Raw genomic sequence first — 15,382 nt, forward strand, 5'->3', positions numbered from 1 at the left:
CAGCTGGAACCTTAACTCATCGTTAAAATTGTCATTTATAGTATCAAATAACACACAAAAAAAAACAGAAGACTCAATGAAAAATATGAAAAAGAAATATAAAAGATATGAAAATGCAATAATAAATATCTTAATTTAAAATTAAGAGCCTTTGACAGGCGGAACGAAGCGTAACAAGGCAATAGCCAGAAAGCTCTCGTCTCGGGGATAAAGCGAAGGTTTCACATTCGCGCGAGTTATCTTTTCACATCCGGCTTTTCAGCGGGTGCATCGCCGAGTCATTTTCGGTCAGGGGATTCCCGCGAAGCGATATACCCGTCTCGGCTGGAGGAAAGTGCGGATTCGTGTCGGGAGTTTTTTGCGAAGCGGTCGTTTCGTAAAATCGCGCGTTGAACGGCGGAAATTGGAGGAATGACGGAACGTGTACCAACCGCGAACATCCTCTCTCGCTTTTATCCCCGAGGCAAACCCGAGACGAGAGCGTCCTGGCTATCGCCTTGTTGCGCTTGATTTCGATGCGCCTCAAGCCGTTGTGCTCGCGCGATTACGATATCGTATTATCTGGAAAGAACGGAAAGCAACAACATGACAGTAATTACCGAAAATATGAATCAACCTACAATGGAATCTTATAAATTTTTATAAATTTTATGAGAATTAAAAAACATTGTCGTTACATATAAAATGTACTTGTTAAAGATTTCAATTCGATTATTAAAAATAATTATTAAAATATTAGATATTGTTAGAGAAAGAGTTAAGAATTTTAGAAATAATCTATTAACAATTTCGATAAAGAAGATTATTTCTTTTGCGTTCTCTCTTTTTTCTCTAGATAAACTAATAAATTCATTGTTTCTGCTACAGATTAATTAGAAATTTTTACAAAGTAAAGAGACTTTTTATTTATCACGCTTGGAATTCTCAAATGCTGTTAAAATTGGAGCTTAATCATCGTCTTTAATCTCTAGAGCGACCGAAATGTTAAATTCAGCAATTAGTGAGATTTCGCACTTTTTCTGGGAAGTTTCAAGGAGATTATAGCGTGAGAAATCCGAGTGTTCGATACTGATAGCGCGACGTTCCAGATACACGGCTTGGCAAAGCCATTATCGTATACGATGTTATTCAATCCGTAGTACACACAATATCCCAAGGTACGTACATCTGGAACAGATGACCCCCACAGATGTGCTACTTCCCTATAAACGTGCGCGTTTATCGATTCTCGTAATGCATTTGACTTGAAAATTTCTGCACTCTTCTTTTCCCTCAATCGCATCTCGGTAACATCTCGCAGATTACATCTTCTGCCGTACAAATGCTTTTTCTTTGTTCCGGGAAAGTTATTTTAGCGATATATATTCATCCTTTTGAAATAGACGACACTCCTTATAAAAGAATTAAAACATCAATTTTAATTATGCTAAATTGCAGATAAAAACACAATCGATGTCATTCACTCGATATCTAAAAGCGTTTTTAAATTGTAAATTTTTATTTACGATAATTTTACATCGATTTTCAATAGAAACAGTAGAAATAACAGTTTTATTTTCAATAAAAACAGTAGAATGTCCTCTTTCTATTTTTCAAGATATGCAATTTGTTTTGAAAGGATTTAAGGATCCCTTATTAGTTTTATACTCGCAATCGTAATTTGAATTTGCGTCGCGACCAAGATATTCTTCTCTTGGCAGCCTTGTGACAAAATTCTTCTATCTGCATTTGCGATATAACAATACGCGGAGACATATCGCGACGAATAATGGAGCTGATGAGAAAATAAGCAGGAGGAATATTCATGCGCATCTCCGAAAAACACGAAGGAAAATGGAGAAAGAAAGATGCGCTTTATACGGTATATATATCGGTGTATCCCTTTCGCGAATTCTTTTCTTTCTCTTTCTGTTTATTTCTCTCGATTCTTTCCATCTCCATTTTATCGTGTCCCGAGATTGCATGCGGAGAATAATACAGCCCGTCTATATTTCAACGGCGAATATTCTCCGCTGTCCGCCAGACGCAATTTCTGAAGCTGCATACGAGAAATAAACATCTTGTGAAATGTCCGTATGCTGCTTTTTAGCACGCATACAATTATCTTGCGAACTTTGTACTGTAATTCCCGAAACGTGTGACAGAGATTCCCCAAAGTACATTTCAGGAATAAATTAAACATAGCTAAAATAGCTGAACCATATAAGATGCTTCGTTTCCAATAGTTTCGTCGAATTAATTCTTAATATATGATAAGGTTTTTAAAGAATTTAGAATAGAAGAAGATTAGTGTGTAAAATTTTTGAGTATATATTTAAAATAAAAAATTGGGAAAGATCTTAATTAGAAATTAGAGTTTAATAAATATATGTATGTAACTCTCCGCTGTCTTCGTTATGAAAAGGATGATGCGAGAGTTGTGTTAGTCGCCCCTTTCCTGGCCGATGCGACTGTCCTTTTTATCAATGTCCAAGGAATAATGGCTAGCAGTCGTTTCTCAAGGTGTGGAACATCCTCGGAGCATCCTGTTCCGACGCCATAGTCCGGAGAATTGAAGTAACGAGAAGACATCTATAAAAATGTCCGCGTCTCTCTTGAAGGAAGGGAGACACGGACAACAACGATTGTGTGTATATTTCTCGGAAGAAGATTCATGCTGTTATAATACGAGATGAAATATACACACATTTTTCCTTCTCGCTGTATACGTAATTTCTTATATTCAACTGTTGTTACATTTTCGATAAATTCAAGTTTCACGATAATCAGTCTGATTCGTACATTATTAACATATTGTAAAACGGCATAAACAAATTGTAAAAGTGCGAATTGAGATGAGAAAAAAAAGAGAATCTGGAGGCAGATTTTTGCGCGAGCTTTGCATTAATATACGTTTTAAGTCGCGTGGTCTCGCATCCTGCTCTGCGACTTTTTCTCTTTCAGACTCTCCAGAAAGCTTTTAAAACCTGCTTTAAAAAGGACCGCTGTCCGGTTATCGTGGCGCGCGTAAATATGTCGAGACGCGAGACCTGCCCGGATGCTTCCTGTCCCAGGATAAGCCGCACGACTCCTAGCAGAGTTCCGCGGGATAAGTCTTATGAGGTCCTACGCTTCATGCATTTAAACGCGTTCTCTAAAAGCTTTATTGCATTTAATAACACGCTATCGTGATGACTCCTGCTTCGCTTTTCGCGGCAACCGACCGCCGGGATTAGCTTAAATCTCTACGATCAGCAACAATCCCTTATTTTACTCTAAAATTTGCATTTCTCCTTACGTGGGTTAATTTTGGTTTTCATTCTCAATACTCGCATTTAAAAACATCGCCTTCGTTTCCCGCATTTTAGAAGGTAATAATAAAAATTAAGGAAAATGCAAAAAAGTGTAGAAATGAGAATTCTCGGCATATAAATACGAGACATTTGTGAGATTGAAAGTATCTACGCATATATTTTTTCCATTTTAAAAATCGCGTGATTATCCGGCAAACAGATATTAAGCAATTCAAGTAAGTGAGTTACATAATTGTGCACATTAATTAAATGTAAAACAAGTGTAATTGCTTGCTTATTTGCACAATAGTGGCTCATTTTACATTATTTAATCTGATGTATATTATTTAACATGATATAAAATATGTTGTATATAAAATATATTATAAGTTTTATTTTATGAAATATGATTAAAATATTTAATAAATATTTTTATAATTAATACAATAATAATTAACTTTCTATTAATTTAGGATTAAAAAAAAATAAATTAACATTAAATTAGCATTTAATTATATTATACATTCAAAATTCATTTCTTGTGATGAGAATTTCAACTTAATGGAAAGATATATGTATATATGTATACATAGTATTATGATTTAGAAATTCATAGTATGAAAACTTTATGGAACATTATAATTTCGATTTGCGATAGTCACATGAAGTTTCCCCTGGCACATGATAATTCGGCTTTGCAATAATCATGAAGTTGCCGGGCAACATTACAATTTCGATTTGCAATAATTATGAAGCTTCCCTCAAAATCAAGCAAGTTCGGTTGGAAATGTGGCCGAATGTTCGCGAATTCAACTCCTCCGATCGTTACTGCGTACCTGCCACAGGTCGCAGTTTACCCCACGGGCTACGCACATAATTTATCGCGGAGAAACTAACGAGGGGATGACGAGGAAAAGGGTCGGAGAGGGTAAAGGGTGACGTACGCGACCGGGAAAGTTGGCAATACGAAACGGGAGAGAGAGAGGGAGAGAGAGAGAGAGAGAGAGGAGGGAGTGTATTGTACGACAATCATCCCCGCGTGTCCCCTCTGTTTGTATTTCTACTGCCGCGAATGCAGTGTAGCCTCGAGCATCGTTTTCCGAAATTACGACATGATACCGTTACATCCGCTTGAGCGATGTACCGCGGCACGTCAATCGTTATACATTCTCCACTATAATCGATCGACCTCACTTCCGGTCAAATACATCACCCGTCTAGACGACGCGGAAACAACCGCCATGAATCCGCTGCGGTTTTTGGCGGCGGTTGCCTACGTGTAAATTTTATGTTCCGATATTCGATACAATTCTTTCGGAGAATACTGGCGTATTTTTTTTTTTTTTTTTTTTTTTTTTTTTTTTTTTTTTGGGATATTATGTCGAGTATTAGTTATTATGTAACATGTAATCAAAAAAATTAGATATCATCTACACATCATGAAGATAATATAAGTTAAATGTGAATATTAGATAAATATTAGAAATAATACACAAAGAATAAATGTTAGCAATGTTAAACACACACATATATTAAAGACAGCTGTTAACAATCTTTTTTTTTTTTTTTTTTTGATGTGAGGATTTAACGTAAAAATGTGCAGGTTTTAGAATCATTGGATCTCTCTGAGCCTCGTTAATATTAAATTACTTGATATCTTTAATTAATGGTTAAAATTAATACTATTAATAAATGCAATTAAATTGTTTAATATATATTACTTATATGTATATTCAACAATTTAGTTACATTTATTAATAGTATTAAAATTTACTACTAATTAAAGATATCAAGTAATTTAATATTAACAAGGCTCAGAGAGCCTCTCTGAGGCTCTTCTTTTAATATAGAGAGGCTTACTTACTATACTTTTAATATAGAGAGGCTCTCTGAGCCTCGTTATATTAAAACTTTTTTTATCTTATTTACAATTTAAGATTTACAATTTAAGACCACATTTACAGAACTAATTTAAAAATGTTGAAAGATTTTAGTCTTTAATATGCCGTAGTTTCCGCAATTTTATATACGTATTTAAAATATTTAAAATATTTAAAATATTTATTATTAATTAAAGATATCAATTAATTTAATAATAAAATATTTATTCTTAATTAAAGATATTAATTAAATTAATATTGACGAAGCTTAAAGAGATTCAATGACTCTAAAACTTGCAAATTTTAAACCCTACACACAATAAAAATAAAGAGAACGTCAGTATTTTAAATATTTAAATACTTTTACTTTGAAGTCTTTAAATAACTTTGAAAACTTTAAAAGGTTTGGGTCAATTCTAACTCATCGATTCCTCTGCGCGAATTCCTTTCCCTTTAGCACGCAATTTACAGTTAAATTACCGGCATTCTGTATCGCAATCAGAACTCACTGCTAAAAAGACTCTCATTTCCGCATATTACACTTTACATATATAATTTTACGCATTAATTCCCAGGATGCATCTCGCATATGCATATTGCTGTATATCTCGGAGCGCATTCCGTAGAGATTCCTCGCACTCGGGACTCGTCATGGGTATCGCGCGCATTCCTCGCACAAAAGTCGTTACATCGTTACACGCCCTCACATTCAGCTTCGCATATCCTCCTTTTTGCCCTTACAGTACAGGAGCCTCCCTGCGGCCATTTACGTTTACTCATAGTCCGGAATTGTGCGCTGGAGCGTGCCGGCTTCAACCGTACGTCTGCACTACTCACGCAAACATTCGTATATTTCTGGATTTTAGGATTTCTCGGATTTCAAATATGCCGATTCTCTCAATTCCCGAAATTATAAAAATTGTTTTGACTTTAAACGAAAAACTCTCTGTAATTTTAAATTCTTCAAACATCAACAATTTTCAAGAAGATTTCTTTATATATGTTAGAAAATTTTGTACGAATTAGAAATTATTATAAGCGATAAGAAAAATATTTATATCTTTTTTTAAAATTTAAAACTCTCCTTAAACATGAGATCTTTGAGGTCTATTATCTTGCACTCAATTCTTCATTTTACCGTAATTTTATATATGTTAATTTTCACTCGTGGAATGTTCGAGGTAATTTTCTCTTTGAATCGTTTAAAATTTGATTCGCCCGTAATATAATATAACCGTATGTAACATAATCTAACTGCGAGGGAGATGAAAATCACATATATTTTTTCTAGATTCATTGATTCTTTTAATTAACACGGTCAAAAATGCATATCGATTCGTCGCCGACCTGATTTTGCGCGCTTGGCCCGAGATCATTATAAACGAGGGCATTACGACTTTTTATCCCGTTCCTGCTGCTGGTTCCAGATTCCGACGATTATATCTCAAAATACCTCATCGAAACGTATGAAATATCGCGCGGATACCGTGGCGGATCAATGGCCCCGTGGCAAAAGGCGCTGCGATATATCACGCAAAATATGTTAAACCATCGGATGGCCCCGCGTATTGTGTCTACGCTCCATTCATCAGGAATGACTGCAATGAAAAATTCCGAAAACGTAAATCCCGAGCGACTATTATCATTTAACCGCGTATCGTGCTCGCGACTCGACATACCGGCGATACCGAAATTTTTCCGAAACCCGCGATTATTGTTCCTTCGGAGAATCGCGCCATCGATTCCATCGCATTAATTAATGCAAACGGCACTTTGTTACGTCGAAACAAACAGTATCCGGGAGATTTGTAGAGAAAACAATCTCTTGTGTAACATGGAGAGAATACCTTCAAGGAGATTTTCCTCTAACGATGTTACCGGTGATTCGACCGCGATTCTTAAACGAAAAACTGCTATTTTTTGCAAACTGCATTACGGTTGACTGTCCTAGAGTCTCTGAACGACTGCTTCAATTATTGCGAGCGAAAAAAGAAAAATGCCGCATTAAAAATATAATTTTCCCCGAAGAAGGGAACGCGCCTTTGTAGACAGCCTTGTTCGTGGAAAATTGTGAATGTCAAATTTACAGTACAATACGGCGAGGTAACTCAGTCATTTTCCGAGGTTAAATGCGCTCTTGAAGAAAACAATCGTAAATTGTCCGCGTGTTGGCTAGAACGGAAACGCGTTAAGAGGAGGGTTCTCGGTTGAGAAGTCGGTGACTCCATCGCCACCTTGGTAGATAATTGAACGCCGAGGTGAGAGAGACGCATGCTGAAAAAGAATAGAGGAGGGGGGGAGGGGGTGGCGTCCGCTCTTTGTGCCGAGAAAAGCGAGAATTGCAGGTGTCTGCGAGTTCTCAGCTTCCGCTATCTTTCCCGGCCCGCCACCTCTTCAGAATGCAGCGGCGGCCAATCTAATTTACAGATGGATTCAAAGAGCCGCGAGATATCGGAAGAAAATAATTAAATGAAGAGAGGAAGAGAGAGGGAATGGCTACTCTTTCGCTAAATAAAAATATTTTTTACAAGATCGATACTTCGTGCCATGCTTTTATCATTGCACCTTTAATTATTGTATTATTAATTACTGTCTAATAATTAATTTATGTTATTTGCTAGATATGTTCTTTCAGATTTGTCGCGGCTCTCTATTGTTTGCTTTGAAGATAAAAATTAAAATTTCATGGATAGAGTCATTCCAATGACAAGCGTTACGCGACTTGAAACTGAAACAATGAATATGTTATGATTGTCATTATTACTGATGATTATTGCAATTATCCTAGTACATAAATTATAAGCGGTGCTTGGGCGATAAAATTATTGAATTATATAATGTAGATTCACAGAGAGATACATCCTCATATCCATATTATTATTTTCTTAACTTACTTTTATATATAATATAATAATCATTTAGATATAACAACGAAAAATATTCTATGTATAACATAAAGAGCATTTTAATTAATAAAAAATTTATATTAATTACTTACTAAATAAAAAATGATAATTTATTATCTCCAAGCTGCATTTTATGCGTTGTCGCTGCGTCGATGGTAATAGAAATGTTGTAGTAATATGTAAAATAATAAAAAAAGAGATGGCAAAGAGAGAGAAAATAGTGATTCTGGCCGTGATTCGTTCCGGGAACATATGAAGCTGCGGACAGTTCCTGCGGCGAGCGCGATTGCTTTCATCTATCTTCATAATCCGTACGAGCAGCATCATCGAGAAGCCAATCCCATTCTGGTCCATTATCTCTATTTAACTATTTCGACCGCGTCGTATCACACAGACGTATAGATGATGATTTGACATTTTTACGATGGCAAAATCCTACCTATCGCATTGGCGTCCTCTCGGTACCTGTGCCACTCGAAAGTTCATATATTTAGAACACTGGACCTTCGAAACTTTGAGCCATTAGAACTTTTGAACTCTGTAACTTTGATTCTTTGGAAATTTCAATCTGCAAAACTTTGATACTTTGGATAGTTGGAATTGTTAACCTTTAACGGAATTTATGAGGTTTTGGATATTTGAAATATCTTGAATCTCATCTTAAGCAATTTCGGTAACTGGTTTGAAATGAAGTAGATTTTATATCCGTTGTTTACTAAATATCCTTGCTTACATAGATTTTTTAATAGAGATTTTATCCTTTTTTAATCTCATGTATTTCCCATCATACAGAATAGATTATGTAAAATCTTGAAATTTACATATTTTATACAATCGTTTATATTTTGCATTTTAATAATTCTCATTAATTCTCCAATTTCGCCGAGATCTCATCAATTATCCGAATAAATGTCGCTTCTCAATTAGCGGAATTACTTTAATTTATATATCAAAAATTCGAAATTAATTGATCACGCGAAACAGAGCAATCGCCAAAAATAGACAACGTGACAATGTTTGCCAAAAATGGTCTTAGACGAGGTCATTTACCAAAGCTACGCCAATGGACGACTTAGGTTTTCGACGAGCGATATCGCTAGCGTCCGCGCCATTCGAGGATGATGCTACTGCCGTTGTGTGGCATATCTGACTGCACTTCAGTCGGCTGCAATCTGCTGAGTGGCATGTACATGTAACATTCATCCCACGGTGGGCTCTCTGGCTGCGCCGTCCGCGCGGCATTATGGAGTTGACCCGGTCATGGAAACACACCCCACTCCTCCCCCTCTCACCTCCCTCTCGCCCATTGTGCGAGTCATGTTAAGAGGACTTACGATGTCCCGTTACATGCCGGAAACTCCACCGCGAGTGCCACGATTATCTGCCATCTCAATCGATTAAACTCGCGCCGGCGTGTCCGTCTCTGTCATGTCTGTGGGAAAGATGCTGCTAAGCTAGGGTCCAGAGATGCGCGAGCTTCAGGAATCTTCATCCCGAGAATTTCTAGAGTCTCTTCGAGATACTCTTTGAATTCTTTTACATGTCCAAATATTAGCTTGAAATGCCTTTCGCAATATCTTTGATTGGAAAGTGCTCAAATTCCTCTTCCTTTTAAATGTATCATAAGATTCCTCGATTTTTATTGAGAAAAAAGAGACTTTTCTGACAATCTACATATTTCTCCTTCTGCGCACATTTGATAAAAACTATTACTAACATCGTTATCCATAACGTTATCATAATACGTTTAAAGCAATCTACGAAAGGTTGCTCCCGTATTTTCGTCCATAATTTTCGTCTGTCAAAATCCCGCTCGCCGACAATCTCTGCTATTCTGGCGCGTAATCCAGAAAGGTCCACTCTGAAGATTAAGACGAGAGCATTGTTTACAATCTACAATTGAAATGCGTAATTTAACGCTGGTTAAGTGAGAATTAAACTATGATCAGCCGGAGAGGATTTGCGTCCCTTGCGCGTTTCAGTTAATTGAAGATAATACTTCGAGATCAACGTCGAACATGTCCGCTTCGTTGCGAGCTGTGTATTAGCATCGATTAAATTTCAAATATTCCTCATTTCCAGTCAGGAAATAAATGTTTTAATGATATGTTCCGGCTGCTGCTAGCTTCTACGAGGAATGAAATATGAACGCTTGCTTCGCTTCGGGGCATAAAAGAGAAGAATCGGATTAAATGGTATCGCCACTGGCCTGCTGTCATCCAGAAGCTGCTTCTCACGTGACATTCAATATCATGGCTGTCGCAGATATCACATTGCGATATTACTACGATTATTTCATAATGTAAACATAACCGAATACAGAAGAATTTTTGAAATCAATTACAGCGAACGCAACAATTATTAATTTAAGGAGGAAGAGAGAGATAAAAAAATTTTGATGCGGGAGAAAATTCAAAGAAATAAAATATTTAAAATATAAAAGAGAAATTAAAAGATAAATATATAAGAAAGTTTCAAGAAATTTCGGAAATAGGTTGTTGAGGGAGTATATCGATGATCTGAAATGTATACATTAATGATTCGAGGAGCCAAGACTACCACGTGCCAAAAATTCGAGATGCAGAAGTCTACGAACTAGAAGTTCCAGGAATCGGGAATTCTAGAAATCAGAGCCAAAAATCTAGAGTGAATAAATGTTTGACGTCGAAACTCAAAGTGATGGAATTTCTAACAAAGCTGGCAAGACGCTTCGATATTCTTTCGGAGATGTATTCATCGACATTCGTTAATTTTCTTCGACAAGTCAATATAGCTTGAAATCTCTCCCCGTGCGCGATATATTTCGCTTGCAGAAATTTTGTCAAAATAAACGAGGGGGTGTGGCAAGCGCAGACCGTGTATCGATCTTCTCGGCGAGCGATACGTTTCGATATGTACGTGTTAAACAAGCACTTCTAGAATGCAATAAATAAAATTTGCGGAGCCGCGGAAGATTTTATCGAGCAAAGCTCTCGACCGCTATATCGGAGAGTGGGATACGCGAGGATTAGAGGGGTTTGGGGGTGAGAGAAGGATTGTCGGAGAGGCTGGCGAAGAGAAGATTGCGGGGGAGAAGCGCTGTTGGTAAAATAATAGGAACTTTATCTGAAAGTCTAGGAGTTCTCTCGGAAACAATTATACGGAGCGCCGGGGACCAGGCAGGGAATGGCCCGGACGGAGCGAGAGGGCGATATTTATATTCATTAGAATGTAAGAAGTCGGGCAGGGTGCAGTTAGTCTGGTCTACTTGCAGCTTGGAGAGATGCTTAATGGAAGTTGCGCCCGCTGCGCGATACCCATTGCGGCCATCTTGCTGCAACTAGAAAAGTGTTGGCTCTCGTTTACGACCGCGTTCATAATTCCTGATGCGCTTTCGCGATAAACCATCTCCCGATCTCATTAGAAATTGACCACCCTTCGCTGTGCAAATAATCGGAGATATTTCTATAAAATTTGAAATTGCGAAAAAATATGATGATATAATCGAATCCGAATGAATATCTGATTCGTTGTTGAGGAAGACTTCTGAAACTATCTGTATCCTTTATGTCGTTGTGTGTGTTGACGTTACGCCTGTTAAATGTGATCAGCGCGGACATCATATTAATTAGGTTGCAAAAGAGCTTGCTAATTTCAAGATCAATATTCCACATTCATCACTTTGAAATGCTCTGCGTTCAATAATATCCACATAAAATGACTTGCATAAACTCGAGTCGTGGAAAATGATCCATTGAAATCAGCGTGATGGGTTTAAAATTATTCAGAATGATGCGCCAATTTGTATCTTTGCACATTTCTGATAATTTATATGTTTAATAAAATCTGGCAATTATTTTTAACGGAATATTATTTTTAGTAACTTGTACACTTATAATAATTTTTTATAATTATAAAATAATTTTCAATCAGATTGCACAAGATTCTTTCTGAAGTGACGCGAGATAAGGTATAATTGGTCAAAAGTTGAAGAAATTGTGAGGTCGAACGCATTTAGTTATCCAGCATCAGCAAGCATTCCTCTCTCGTGTCAGCTTTCCTCTTTCGATATCTTGAAAACTGATAACATCATCGTGCTTTATTAGTTTTGGGTATGTCTAAAGAGGGAGCCGATAAGTTAACGTTCGCGAATTTGCGTTGCCAAAACTTTCAAGATCCGTTCTAAAGCGATCCGATAACTTTTCCATTATGCTGATGCGCGAAGGATGGATGCTAGCAGGATATCAGTGAGCCGAGTGCTGGCTTTATTGTCAGCCAAAAGTGAAAACCGCCGGTACAATAAAATAACGCGTACGCTCGCGAGTTTGCCGAGACTTGCCTGTCAATTATGTTAATCCCATAAAAGAACACCGGTTGTATCAGTCTCGAGAGGTAAATCCTCCAACGTGTATTCAAGTTTATGAAACTTTGACGACTGAAGCTCGTGTACAATCGATATCGCTAATAATGTAAACGACAATAAGCGAAAAAAAAAGAAATGGAAAATTGCAGAATTTTTTACACAATTTATTTTCAAGATAATGAGAATAGTAATAAGTTGCACTTTAGGAGAAAGAATACATGAAATATGACAAAAATATTAAGCATTTTTGGAAGAGAAAAAATTATACGTGTTCCAAAATTTTAAAGGAGTTTTAGAATCAATAGAAAAATTGAGGTTTCAAAACCTAATTGCATCTCGAAAAATGGGAATATTTAAATTTAGATTAAGTCGCCCGCGTAAGAAAGGGCGACCGTACAAGATGCTGGTATATTTCTTGCCGGTGTAATACATCTTTCGGGACAATGCGGATATTTTGCGGGGACTCTCTTCCAAAGCTGGGGAGAATTCCATTAAATCTTTCTCAGCATATTAGCGATTCCACGGAAATCCATTTGTGGAGAAAAGCGACTCCGCCCACGACATTTCGCGGTACAATTGCTCCGCGCTTATTTTGTCGGACGAAAACTTAGCAGCTGCGTCTCTTGTCGCGGTGGTGGGACGGGTAGGGAGGGTAGAAAGCGAAACGGTCGATGGTTTACAAATCGCGGCGAATCGACAGGGATCGGTTTGTAACGCGTTATTTCATGAAACGACCGAGCAAGCTCATCCGCTGTAAATTCATGAAGCATCGATTTGTCTCACCGATGAAAGGTTGAGGGTGAGGGAAAAGGACGCGTCGCGGTGGCTGCTTCGTATTTTCGTACTCGCAAACGTACGGAAATAGTCGAAGACGTTTCCTCCCGCGAACGAAGAAGCATCGTATAAAAGATCGATGGAAACGTTTCCTTTTTTTTGCGAGACAATCATCCGTTTCAATAAACACGCGTAAAATTATTGTAGCGAATCGAAACATCTATCAAAATACATGTAATGTGAAAGTAGCGTAACAAGAAGAAGAGGATGAAATATCGAAATAGTGTAGAGACAGAAATAGAAATAAAATAAAGCATTAAAAATAAAGAATTTAAAAAACAGTGAAAATTTATGCGAAAAATGATGCATAATGAGTCGCGAAATTTAATTTGAAATTTTAGGGACGAGAGATAAAATTGCCTAATTATAACGAAACATTAATTTGTGATTAATGGAAAGCAATAAAATTTGTATAAATAAATTATACGAATAGCCACAGGGATTTTGCCAAGCAATTTTGAAATTTTGGTAGAAGTGAATCCTGACAAATGACGCGGTGGTTTCCGTAAAGTTTTTCTGTAATCCGTGATTATCGCCGACGAATTGCTTCCATTTATTAGCGTCATAGCCGATTGCAGCCATTTCTAGGAACTCGTCCAATTAAATCCTCTAATACCTCTAACAAGCAAAATCATTACAATCGTTCCAATTAAGTTTTCTTGATATCTTTAACGAACTCACTTCAGGCGAGGCTAAAACAAATAAATCCGGCCATTGTAATGATCAATTTAACGCGGACCATGATGTCATCGCAAAATCTTTGTATCTTTGTGTTAACGGTAATTCTCCCCAACTCTCAGTAAAGGAACACAAAATTCATAAAAACTTTAAATCTCTTTGCAATTTAAATTCTTCTAAAAAAATTAAATATTGAAATGTTAATTAAAACTTGATGTTGTTAATTTAATTTAATATATTGTCTTTAGACATTTTGTTTCAAATTTTCAAATTTTCGCTCTCTTAAATAAAATCAGTGTATTATTATTGATAAGCAGTGATTTCAGTTATAGTTTTGCAAATACTGAGAAGAATCAATTAATAATAGCGGCTTGATTTCTCACTAAAATTATACTACCATAATTAATGAAACATAAGACTGAGGAATAAAGTGTTTTCACTGATCTTTGGTGAAATTTTATCATTGGTGACATTTTTATTAATTTAGTTTAAAAGAATAAATTATTTTATCGTGCGTATATTATCGAGTTTAATTTATTCTTCAACTCTTGAATCATTTTTATAAATCCCATATCTCTTGTTCTATTCGCGTAATTAACGTAAAACGGTCGCAACAAAATGTTCTTTTGAATGTTTATTGGAAAGAAAGAGACGAAAAGTCTCGGCAAGTTGTCTATACATATATACGTAAATGGCGATTTTATCTTTAAAACTTTTTCTTTTCACATCTTGACCGATGTAATTACTAACTTTATCTCTGGAGCTTTTCTATCTATCCGTGAAAGATCAGACTTCGTTGCTTCGAGAAGTTTTTTATTAATGTACCCATGGATCCTGTTCAAAACAGGAAAGATTTTTTGCCGCTTTCTCTTTCTCTTCCTCCTTTTCTCTCCGTCTACCCTCGTGCGTCTCTCCCTTCGAAGGAGGATCGCACGGAGTGGATTTCCAATGTTAGCAGTCGATAGTAATCGAGGAGTCTTGCCACCGCGACCGGGTCCTCTCGCGAGCATCCGGGGAAGTCAGTCGCGAATGCCTTATTGTATCCTGGGGTCGCTGGTCGGCCACTTAATATGGAAGGAAAGCGATGCGCCGCTTGCTCATCCCCTATCTACTCGCGACCAGAGGCCATCGAAGCGGACAGTAACATATCGGCCGTGCATGCCACGGATTTCGGTTCATCATTATGTAAGTCTCGAATCAGAGAACCGCGCCCCATTCCCTCGACCCTCCCGAAGGTTCGAGAACCTTCCAGCATGAATATCCGTCTATTCAGCCGATTATGTTTAGCCGCGGTTGCCTAGATATCGCGCGAGGAATCGGAACGTGATCCATGTGTTAATGGACTATCCCTAACCGAGTTTCCAGATCGTTCGAGGCATTTGCAAAGTTAAGATTTGCAAATTACTTGTTGCAAATTTGCCTAATGATTCTTAAATCTAAATACGTTCGCTAAAAAAGAATCTGCGATTT

The sequence above is a fragment of the Formica exsecta genome, unplaced genomic scaffold (genome assembly GCF_003651465.1).
Source record: "Formica exsecta isolate Colony F162 unplaced genomic scaffold, ASM365146v1 scaffold120, whole genome shotgun sequence".
NCBI lineage: Eukaryota > Metazoa > Arthropoda > Insecta > Hymenoptera > Formicidae > Formica > Formica exsecta.